Source organism: Aythya marila (assembly GCF_965140915.1).
Source record: "Aythya marila genome assembly, chromosome: 3".
NCBI classification, from domain to species: Eukaryota; Metazoa; Chordata; class Aves; order Anseriformes; family Anatidae; genus Aythya; species Aythya marila.
This window is the reverse complement of record NC_139044.1, coordinates 47857228-47869391: the sequence shown is the minus strand read 5'-3', so window position 1 is coordinate 47869391 and position 12164 is coordinate 47857228. Positions and strand designations below refer to the sequence as shown.

General features: G+C 35.9%; 1 protein-coding gene across 1 annotated transcript in view; it reads right to left on the bottom strand.

Moving 5' to 3' along the window:
* The window catches only part of PRKN (parkin RBR E3 ubiquitin protein ligase), a 775548-nt gene that overhangs the window by 398736 nt on the left and 364648 nt on the right, over window positions 1–12164 (bottom strand). The gene's annotated exons all lie outside the window — the stretch shown is intronic.

Here is a 12164-nt window from a genome sequence, read left to right as displayed (position 1 = left end):
CCATGGAGTGCACGGGAAAGATGCGCTAATTCACGGTGACCAGCACGCTGGCGCTCCTAGCACCAGCAGTGCTCCAGCAGAAAAACTGGCAGAAATTAAAGCTGCCCCTGACTTGCATTCAAAGGTATGTGGAGACAGAGCCAAACGCAGAGATACTGATCTGTTTGGCTCAAATCCTCTGTGCAGGATGTAAAGCTTGCAGGGGTAACTGAGCCAACAGAGATGAATTTGGCCTCACAAATGTTATGTTCACATAAACATAACAGGTCTATTACAGCATTTGTTATGACAAATCTTTTCTCAGACTCCAAAATTCTCCCATAGATGGCATAAGCAATTAAGCAACAAGTGTTTGCCAAACACTGCCATGCAGTTACCATCGCCTGTGCAGTTTTCCTACTGCTGTGCTCTCTGCACAGGCATTATCTTATTGAATAGCAGCCATATTCATTAGGAAAGGTCACGCAAATTTACAAACCAACTTTCCACCACATAGCCTACGTGTTCATGAATATGTACTGAATACATAGAAGACCTTGTATAAGTACATTGCATAAAGCAATTCCTTCAGGGTAATTGTAGGTAAAATTGGGAAATATATACATCTGTAAAACACATGCTTCATTTAAAGGTGCAAATCTGCAGCATCCTAAAAGTGTGCCCTTTAATTTCAGATGGAAATTACACCTTGGTATCTATTGTGGCTTTGCTTTCCTTTCCCCCCTTCAAACATTTACACTTTGAACTTCTCATTTAACTACTAACACACTACGACCTGCTCTTGAAGAAAGAAAAGTCATCACTTCTAAAACACTGCCTATGATAGCAAGTCCAGCCTTTAATAGGACAAGTAACCTTTCCGGTCACTTTTTCCAGAACCATAATAGGACTTCACTCAGCAACACCTTGGAAAATAAACACATGTATGTAGGAATTAGAAAATCTGAGTTCAACACTTTCCTGAACACAGAGTGAGCTTCAGCCTTACAGAAAGGGGTACACAACTACATTCCTGCAAACACAAATACACATGATCCGTATTTTATCTGGCCTGTCATGCAAAATTCTGAAGTAGCACGGAGGGCAGGGACTGGAAATCAGTCCCAAAAGCTCAGCTTCGGGATGAAACTTAGGATACTCAAGATCACTATCTGCAAAACAAAACAAAAAAAACACAAGCACAACACCCCCAACACATGCCATATTACTTTCTCAAACTAAGGTCCCCTGTGTACTGCTGGAATTGGTTGTTCTGGTTTACCTCGCACAGGTAGTGCAGAAGCCACGATGACTCTGCACAGGCCCACCAGAAGGGGCTGTGCACTTCTGCAGAGATGTAGCAGGTGAGGCACCCTTTTCTCCACATACTGGATGAAACAGGCAACTACTGTATCAAGAGACAGTCCTCTATAGAAATTAATTCCAGAGAAGCACACGGTCCCCTCTGGAGTGTATCGGTTCAGATCCCCAGGCTGAGCATTATCAGGAAGCAGGGCCAGGGGCGCGCTGTGCCTCTGCCTTGCTGAAAATTGGCAGACCAGTGCAAACACTAACGCAAATTTTTCTAGCATGCAATTTGCTTGCTCTTGAGGAAAGTAACCAGGGAAAACAAATTCACGTATTATAAGATGTCCCAGACATAATACACAAATGTTTCATGAAATTGAAGTCTCAGGTATCCAGTGACCTGAATTACGCTTTAGTGCAATTTCTTGACAGGCACCCTGAAACCTTGGCTGCCTGTGCTGAACATAGACATGCTGTAAGTCTATCTTAAGGTCACTGAGAATAATCTGACCTTCTACTATGCCACTTGATGTAAAAATGAGCATTTTTCCCTTAAAAAAAAAAAATCTTTGTCTAACAGTAAACTATCTCCTAGGTAACGTGCATTGCTTATTGTAAGCCTTCCCAAATCACAGAAGTTCTCTAAATAAGAAAATGAAAAACAGGTCCTCAGGAAGCACATTCCAAGAGGCTAAATATATTCAAAGTGAACTCAGTGTCTGAGTGCATGACATCACACAGTTGTTAAAACAAAAAGAAAACATGTAGAGTTATGGAAAACAACATTACTTCAAATGTAGCAACAAATACTATGCTAGCATATGTAGGTCACTTGTTAAAGAGGTTCTTCTAATTGTTGCCACTTGCTTTTGATTTGGGGGTTGTTTTATTGTTGTTCTTTAACATGGACCCAATTTTTTCAGCACAGTTCCTATCTTGTTTAGAAATATGTAAATTATGTGAACATTTTCAAAGAATAATCGTGACTTCTACCTTTACTTAGAAATCTAAGTTGAATTCAACTGCACAAACTTGTTAGGTTAAATTCCTCTAAGCTAGAAAAATCAGCTAAAGAAGATTCTCACAGAATTCCATCTATACAAATGCACTAGCAAAACCTGTGAATAACAAGAATTAAGTCATCACAGCAAATCCTTATTGACAGGTTAGTGATCCTGCAAGCTAGGCACTATTTTGTAGCAGTGTTTAAGATAAAGCTTCCATGAATCAATCTGTTTGATTCAGTGAGTGTTATTTTTCCCCTTAACTTTACAACCTCAGGTTTATAGGGCACTGATATTTTTGTTTTGAAATGAGATATGCACAATTACACCTTCTAATGCCATTCTAACAGTGGCATTTAGTGAGGAGTTACTTTTAAGTGGTTACCACTTAGGCAGGAGAAGCATGTGAATTTTCTCTAAAGCAAAGGAAAACAAAACCAACTGATGCAATTCCAATACTTCTGTGTCAATTCTGATGTTGCAACGGTGGGGCAGCAGTGGGAGACAGCTTTGGGCATCAAAAGGTTGAAGCCTGTTTCCCTAGAAAGGGCTCTCAGGTCCTCTCTTCATCTCCTGGCATCAGTGTAAGTATGGATGGCTTTTCATGAGAGAGAGGAAAAAAAAACACCTCTTAACTGTAGTTACTTTGCCCACATGCCTTTAAGTAGCATAGTGGAAAAACTCAAACACTTCATCCATAGGTGGAAAAGAGACTTCATGCCAAGGTAAATTTCACAGCAGCTTTGAGATCTAACAGAATATATCACACAGTATGCTTGCCTGCAAAGTGACAGTTATTAAATGCTCAGTAACAGAACTTGCCAGATATGAATGAAGAAAGCATGCTCTTTTGTATAAATACTGCCTGACATTTTTTGAGGAGAGACTCCTCTATAACTACACTGCACCCAGACAAAATCACCTTCATTCAGTTTGATTGTGGATAGATGATTGGAAGAATGTTGCATGCTTGAAGGGAAATCCAAAGTTTTGGTCTTCAGTATGAACATGCCATAGTTGCCAACAGTAGCATATCATTTATATCATGCGCAACAAGCAACAAAAGACTCACTGAAAGCATTACTGAACTTCACTAAATTACAAAGAACTACCCCTGAACACACTAAACACTGCATGCAAAGAAAAAAAATAAACACTCTGTGTTTATTTGAAAGAAAATTAGGTCTGATTTGTGAAACAAACTTGAGTAGGCACAACATTAAGGTTTGGAACTGATTGTACCATACCTTCTTGAGTATATTTCCACTTTCAATATAACAGCATTTAAATATAACAGCATTTAATTCATAGTTTCACTTACTGCTTCTCAGTTTGTTTAGGACCCTGAATGTCTGCAACTTCTCTAAAACTTTAGCAGATCAAATACCTGAACAGTAAAATCACCTCCAAATAATACACAGGAACAACCTGTAGAGCAACATACAACACAAATAGGATGACCGTAACACTGCTCTTACAACTAGGCACAGGACAATATATGGCAATAACATGTGCCAACAGAAATAACACCTTCTTCCCACATTTCTGTCAGGTATAAGAATATGATATACTGAATTTGGAGTGTGCTTCCCTTTTATATTTAGCTAGGTATAACTATGACTCTGCGCACTCCCATCCCCTGTGTAAACTGGAAAACTTGAGCCATTAAATAGTTTGCAATAAATACTTGGTCATATTCATCCTTCTTATCTCAGTCTAATACTATGTGGCTTCTTTAAATTACCTGTTCCAGTGACATCTGGCTATTTCAGGAATGGTCACGTACAGCATACACCAGTCTATCTAGCCAATGCCTTGTCTCTAATAGCAAGTTAACAGTAGATGCCTTGAGTATGCCTTTATAATTAAAAAACACACCACACACATGCACAGGGCAAACCTAACATGGTATCACCCTAGAGTACATTCCCAATCTCCAGCAACTTGTACTCAAACTTCCTAACACAGAATAGGTATCTTAGTGTTTAACAGTTCCCAATGGATTTCTCTTCTAATTCTTTGTCACTCTATGAATCCATTGGAATTTCCACAATGCATCACAGTAAAGACTTCCACAGGGTAAGCACGCACCGTGCAACAAAGAATCTCCCTGCGGTTGTTTTGAACATCATAACAACTGGAAGTGAGCACAATCAGGCCAAGAAACGAATGTTACGAACTTGGGACAGTGAAGCAACATTACTGTTGTCACGTCTTTATGACTTTATGATACATGCTACCACAGCACAGATAGAGAGTTCCTCACTGCAGTGCATCATTGACACGTTTTTCAGACATTTCTAAAAGTAAAATCTCCAAAGTATAAAAGGGGCATTTTCATTCAGTTTTGGCTTGCTGATACTATCTCCCTTTTGGCAGAGGCAATGGAATTACAGAGGCTGGGAATGATTTGGTTGCATGATGTCCAACTGCACTCTGCTCACTTTCTATAAAATCGGGCCCTTGATACTGTCTCAAGAAGGATATAAAATTATCATTTATAAGACATTAACTGCTATTTCAACAAACCCAAGGGCATCAAAACAGAGAAGTTGTTGACTTGGTAATCTAAGATATTGGTCTTGCAAAAACTCTCAACAATTCTTGTTACAGGACAGATCTTCAGCTCACCTGAAACTGCTTCAAAAATGATGAGGCACCTACACCGTTTGAAAAGATTTTCAAGAGCTCTTATTGAAGGAGATGTGAAGCTGTGCTCAGAACTGCTTATTTTCTAAAGGCTATTTCAAAAGACCAACAAAACATAGCAGCTGAGAATGATGATGCAAAGTAATTGTTCACAGAAGACAAAATTAGACACCAGAAAAAAAAATCTCTCTGAAAGCACAATTAACATGCATGTTTTCAGAAATTTTCTGGAGATACAAAAAATAATGAGCAACAAAGTTGTGTCTCCCCCTCCTCCCCTTGAGTAGCAGAGTTAACAACTGAAGAACATCAAAGAGCAAAGAATTTGTTTGAAAGCATTATAATCTTCAAGATAGTTTGTTTGATCTTCTACAAAACTGTGACATTTCCTCACATGTAAATACTGAGGATTGCAATAGAGGAAAGATCAACTAAACCTCCTGAAACCATTCAATACAGAGTACAAATACACAAGCTCCTTCGGGTTTGCCAGAATGTCTACATAATGTCAGCTTACAGAAGTAATAAGGAATTCTTCATAGGTGATATTGAGAAAACTGAAGAACAGATCCAAGGACCTGGCCTGACTTCAGCTTTACATTTTTTTTTTTTTTATGATCCACAAAATTACGCATTGTTTAAAAAGTATAGCTTCTTAAGAACACTTTAAAAGAACAATTTTTTTTTTTTGTGCAGTATGTGACCAATTGATCTAAATCATACTTGTGATATTTGCTGATGGTAGGCTTTGATACTTACCTATGACCCATAAGAAGTATCCAACATACTGTGGAAAATAACGTATTTCTACTGGGAAAGAGTGAATATTCACTTTTTTTTTTTTAAGATGAGGACAGATTTTAATAATAAAAGCCTTTAGTTTTCTCCCCAAGATAAATAATTCAGTTTTTCTGTCTTTGTATAGAATTAATTCTATTTTATAATTCAGTTCTTTACCTATCATTGATTTTTCTGCTGTAGAATGGAATAACAGAATTTCTTTATAAATGAAACATTGATCGACTCCAGAACAAGGTTACTTTGAGAATATCTGCAAAACAAAGATCTAATTATAGTTTCCTAAATAGGTAATTGGGAAGTTAAAACGGAGTTGAAATAATCTGCAACTACAATGTAAAGAAGTCTACAACATATTATGGACCTTTACATACAAAAAAAGTCAACTGCCTTGTTTGTTTCTTCACTATTCAAGCATTTGAGATAATAGTAATTACAGGTAAAAAAGCTAAGTACATTAATTTAAAGGTCTAGCAAAAAAAAAAAAAAAACACACTGCAATTTAATTACAGCACCTTGATAGGTTACTCTAAGTCTGCTGTTTTATTTGCTGTTTCCCCACCCCACCAATATACACTTCAAAAACACACTGGTGGCAAAATAAAATAAAAACAAAACCACAGTTTTATAAGGATGATTTTACAGAAACAAAACCACATCATATCATAACCAAGGACAGCTTTATAAGAGGTAATCTAGGTAATTACAGGCATGTAAAACTGACACCAGCCCTGGATAGAACAAATTTGGTAATTTTTAATAAAGAAATGATGCATTATTAAAAAATGCAACTTTCTTAAGAAAGAAATAATGTAAATCAACAAGGGCTTATGGTAACTAGACACCATCAGACTAATCTGACATTTTTATGAGATTACAAGTTTAGCAGAACAGCATAATATCAATGTTGCAATTTACACAGGTTTCTGTGGCATTTGATACAGAACTGACATTTTGATTACAGAACTAGAACTATAATAGATCAACGTTAGATGGATTTAACTAATTTATTTCAAAATGTAATTTTGCAAAGTGAGTCATCAAATAGTGTTTTTCAAGGTGGTCTTGCAATGATCATCTCTTAGCCCTATGCTATTCAAAGCACTTGTTAATTTTCTGGAAGAAAAAGTAATTAATCAAATTTTTCAGAAGACCAGAAGTCTAGGGGAGCGTAAAATAATGAAAAGTGCAAGTAACTGACAAAACCCTATGGACAGCTTGTTCAGCTGAGGTAAACCACATAATCGGCATTTTAAAGCAGTCAGGAAGTAACATTGCACCTTCAGAGACAAGGGCCATACATGCAGAAGGAAGACTCTATCCAGGGAGGTAGTAATTTGAAAGTACTGAGGTTTTTGGTAGGTAACTGTATGAACCAAAACCCTCAAGGTAATATCATGGTTAAATTGCTTTAAAAAGCTACTGGTATCTACACAAGCAAGTAGACTGTAACATTTCTGTAGTTGGCACTAATGGCATCTGTGCATGACTGGTTCTGAGGCATGAAGTTTACTAGATATGTTGAAAACTGCTCAGAGTGATGCAAATAGGTAAACGTATGATTAAGGACAGGAAAGTGATTTTTTTTTAATATTAAATTACGTTTCAGATTATTCATGTAAAGTACAAGGTATAGTTGAACTCTACAGGCATCAACACACAACTCACGTTACACAGTAGGTTGGATGAAATGATTTAAACATTCCTTCTGCTTTTGTATCTATGGACCGCTTATACATGCATGCCGATTAAAAAAAATGGAAGTTACTGTTGTGCAAAGGATTCCCCTACCACACCTTTCAGCTTCATATTTTATACCTCAGCAATTCTGGATTACCAAACAGTTACACAGAACCAGAAATTTAAAATGAAATTCTAGCACACACAGCATATTGCCATGTAAAATTAGGCTTTGGGGCAGAAACGTTTATCATGTAAATAAAGAAAAAAGCGAAGCAACGTAACTTCTTTCCATATATTCTAACTTCTAAACTTCTAAAACTAGCACTAACATGTCTATGAAAGTTTTTTGAAGGATCAAAGCCAGGGCATACTAGAAAATTGCTTGTACAGCTCAAATAAATTAAGTAATTTAAAGCAATTATGTTCTGGTCTGCTGCTGTATTGTTAAAGATGTGTTGTGAGAATGATACATACACTGTTGTGATTGATTAGAAGGCTCACAAACATTTTGAAAATGACATTTTACATCAACACTAGATCTATCTTAGTGTTCTGTAAGTTGTTGAATGTTTCAGTCTTGCATATGGATTCTTATGTTTTTCTAGCAAAATTAGAGTCATGTAACTGGCTTGAATAATTTATGATATAAAAATTAATGATTGAGTAGTACATCTGCTCTATAGTTATTCTAGTTACAGTAAAAAATCCTCACATAGATGGTAGTTACATACTTAAAAAGGTCAAACTGACTTTGTCCACTGTTATGCTCAGCTAAATAGACTTTCAAAGATGCCCCTCACAAGAAATGTAGAAGCTTATTTTTGTATGCAAAAGAATCACAAATCAAGCAAAAGCATTAGATATGTTTAACACAACAACTTAGCGATTAGAACAGCAATTTTGTCTTCAATAAATTGATAGGTTTCTGAAGGAAATAGAATTCAATTCAGAAAATTATCTAAAGTTATTTGACCATTTGTTAGCTATCCCTTTCTTATGTCACAAAATAGGAAAGTAGGTTACACTGATGTTTGTTACTTAACTTTGAACTAACACTCACTTGCATTTAAGCTTTATTCATTTTACTTGCACAGATTTCATACTACAGGGTATAAAAGAATGTAAAAGTTCCTAAGGAATAAAAGCAATGGCCTCAGAGCCTCTGGGAAGTAAGAAAAACTCTGAAGATTGTCCAGTGTGAAATTTGAATCATTCCCTTTTCAAGGATGGATAAAGAAGCTGTCATAATCTTACTTCACAGATTTTAGGTCGTCTTTAAAGAACTCTCATCTGGTATTTTAATTAACACTCCTGTTCCATCACACTGCAAGCATTTTTAAAGCATGTGATATCTGGACTAACCTTTAATGCATAAGACAAACTAATGTGGACAGCACTGAAGTAGAAGAAATCCACAGACTGAAATCAAGAGTTTTCTTAATGCCAAGTATATCTCAGAATTTTTAAAGTTACCAAGTAATTTTATTTGTTGGAAATATTCTAACTGTTGCAAGGACAGACAGATATAGCTCCTTTCACAAGTAACTATTTCACTGCACACAAGGAAGAATTAATGAATAATATAGCAATGTATCAGAGGCATACTATAATGAGATCATAGTTCTTTAGCTTACTATATTCACATTTTGATAACATCATTAAATTTACTACTTTACTTGATACACTAACTGCTACAGAAAATTATTTCTATTCTCAAATGAAACTGAGGTCTGAACCTCAAAAGCAAATGAGATGGAGAAAAAATGAAGTATGTTTCATGCAATGATGTTTGAGAATAGCTTTGGATGCTTGAAAGAAAAAGCATTTGGTAAACTGTGTGTTTAAATCATCCAAGCTGAACGTTGTTTCCTTGAATTTGTAGTCCAGTATATTCCAGATAAGCACAGACTCCCCATGGTACAGGCTGGCTATCTAAGCATTACATGGTATTTCTGTCCTCAGGCTTGGGCCTAGTGAGTGCAAACATGCAGGACAAGGACTAACATTCATGAGAAATCCTTAAAGATTCCAATACAAAAAAAATACAATATGCAAATCACACAGGAGAAACGTGGGAAAACAAACTGAAGCTAAATAGAGTAAAGATATAATATGCTTCCAACTGCAAAATTCTTGCCCCAAACACACATACTGTGGCTGCTGCGTAGAGGAATCTGACTGTTTGAAACATATATAATGATCACGTACTGAACATTCATTTAAAAAGTTAAAAAATAGCTGGGAAATGAATATAGCAGCCTACTGTATCCATAGGAAAAAAAAAAAAAAAAGCTCAATTTGAACAGTATAGTGATATTTAAGGAAACCCAGTATTTAGAGGCTTCAGTAAGTTCACAGAAGTCTTATTGCTTCTTTGAGAAACATTTTGCTGAAATGGAACATATGTTTTGAGGACTAGAAAAGAAAGTAAAATGCTATTCCATTTTCCTTATCATAGACAGTTGACGCAGCCTTCATTAGAACTATAAAATCATCATTATATCAACTGCAAGGCATATATCAAACTTAGATAGAAGTACATTTATATTTCCATTATAGTCATTTTCATTGTTCCTTATGCACAATAATTTAAACTGTATGTGAATTATAGTTCTGTTTAACCCTTCCTTATTGTTTCTGAGATTTCTAGGTACACAGAAACTCCTGTACATCAAGTGAGAACCTCAGGAACACATACAGAACAGTAATGCTTTTTCTAGTTTTCTAAGATTCAAAACAATTTGCTCTACGTTGTGCTTTGTAGACCCAGCAGTGTCTTTTTGTGACTGATACATGTTCAGGGGGTAGGAGGGCTGATGCAGAGCCAATTTCTATGAAAGAACTACTACAGAGGTTTACAGAGTAGTCTTACAGCTCTGTTTCGAACAGAGGGAAATTACTTTTCTATTTTCTATTACTTTTCTATGGGGAAAGCTGTATTATTTCTGTGGTTCTTGAGGCTTATATTATTCAAAAGCCATAAGGTAAGAGACAAAAAAAATACCATTTTTAAATACACAGAAACACCCTCTCTTCACGATTAGAAGTACACTACATTACATGATAAATAGAATATGTTCATTCTGTATTTCAGAGAACTGCAGAAGTATGAGCTTAATAAGAACACTTACTCAGTATTATTTTGAGTATGGAAGCTATTTTACCGACTGAAGACAAGTTACTATCAAATATTATCAGATTGCTTGTAAAGAAAAACCTTGTAGATAGAAACCTGAATTCACCAGAAGCATATCAGAAATTACCTTTCCCAAAAAAAAAGAAATAGAACACCAGACCCTCAACAGAATAACAGCTAAAATTTAATGTACAGTATCTAGAATTTTTGTTCAGCTACATGACAGCTGTATTTATTTAGCAGCAAGCATATGTTCTAATTATTAACATTACACTGAAAACAAAAAAAACAAAACCAAGATAGCTCCAAGAGCACTCAAATTCAAACCTGTAATTTATTGAGGAATAGCTCACTTCTGTCTACTTCCCTGAGTTACTGATATTTTATAATGTTCTTTGAAAGAGACATTTTAATTTTAACCCTTAGGTATAGTACGTTACACTTACATTTTCTGTCATAGTACTATTTTGAAGAGTCTTTTTCCTTAGTACTATTTTGAAAGTCTTTTTCCTTTTTGTCTTCTTGGAAAGATCTAGTATGATTTTCAGCAATTTCAGCATTGATTTGGACAAAAACTTCTACAAAATCCTAAGATAATTTGAGAAACCTTACAAATATTAAAGAAATATTAGAAACCCTTGAATCAGTACTTCAAATACACCATTGGATGACCTTTGCACTAAAAAGGAGAACTACCTTTGCAAGAAGAACTAATTTGTCTTTAAGAAATAAACCAGGAGTTTAATTATGAGATTCCTTTCTTTAAACACAGAAATTATCTTCACTTATTGGTAATTAATGGTTTGGGAATGTTTCTAGCTTAAGAACACAGTAGCTGACAAGAACAGAGACCAAGTTATTCCTTCCTTTACTAAAGTTTTCATACAATTTTATGGGTACCATACAACCTATGGTGCTGTTCTGCACTGAACAAAGCAACTTTTGGCTATCTAGGTAAATAGCAAAAGTAAATAAATAAATGCATTTGATCTGTACCTAAATGTGCTCATGTGAGAGAAATATTCTCACACACCTGACAGAGGCCAATGATAGAGATGCACAGAATAGTCTTCCAGATCAGAGAGGGTGGTTGAGCCACTACTACAAGGAGCACACTGTGAAGCAGAAGCCCAAAGCAGCAAGACCTGTTTCTGCTGGCTGTGCATGGAGAAAACAATAAATCCCATTATTTTAAAACAACTGCGTGGTGCCTAAAGCTAGATAAAATGTTTGCTGACACCATCTGTGGCCAAGCAGGCCTATAGAACTGCGTGAATGCACTACTTCACAATTGCTTTGCTAGGGAATACAAAGAGATTACTACACTAGAGCAGGTGAATGCCTTTGGAGAAATGGCACTCGTGACATCCCAATCTGTCTTTGAAAGCAGCATCCAGAAGGAACAAGACAAATTAAACTTTTTCCTGAAAAGGAAGTATTTCCAAGACCTCTTCCATACTATTGAACAATACCTAACACATGAAAACATCTACAAATATACACTTTTAAAAACAGAAGTCCTCATTCTTAAGAGCTTGAGATGCCTGTGCTGCTTCTTACTCATGTTTTTCCATTGACATCACCCCAAGAAACACTTCAACAACGAT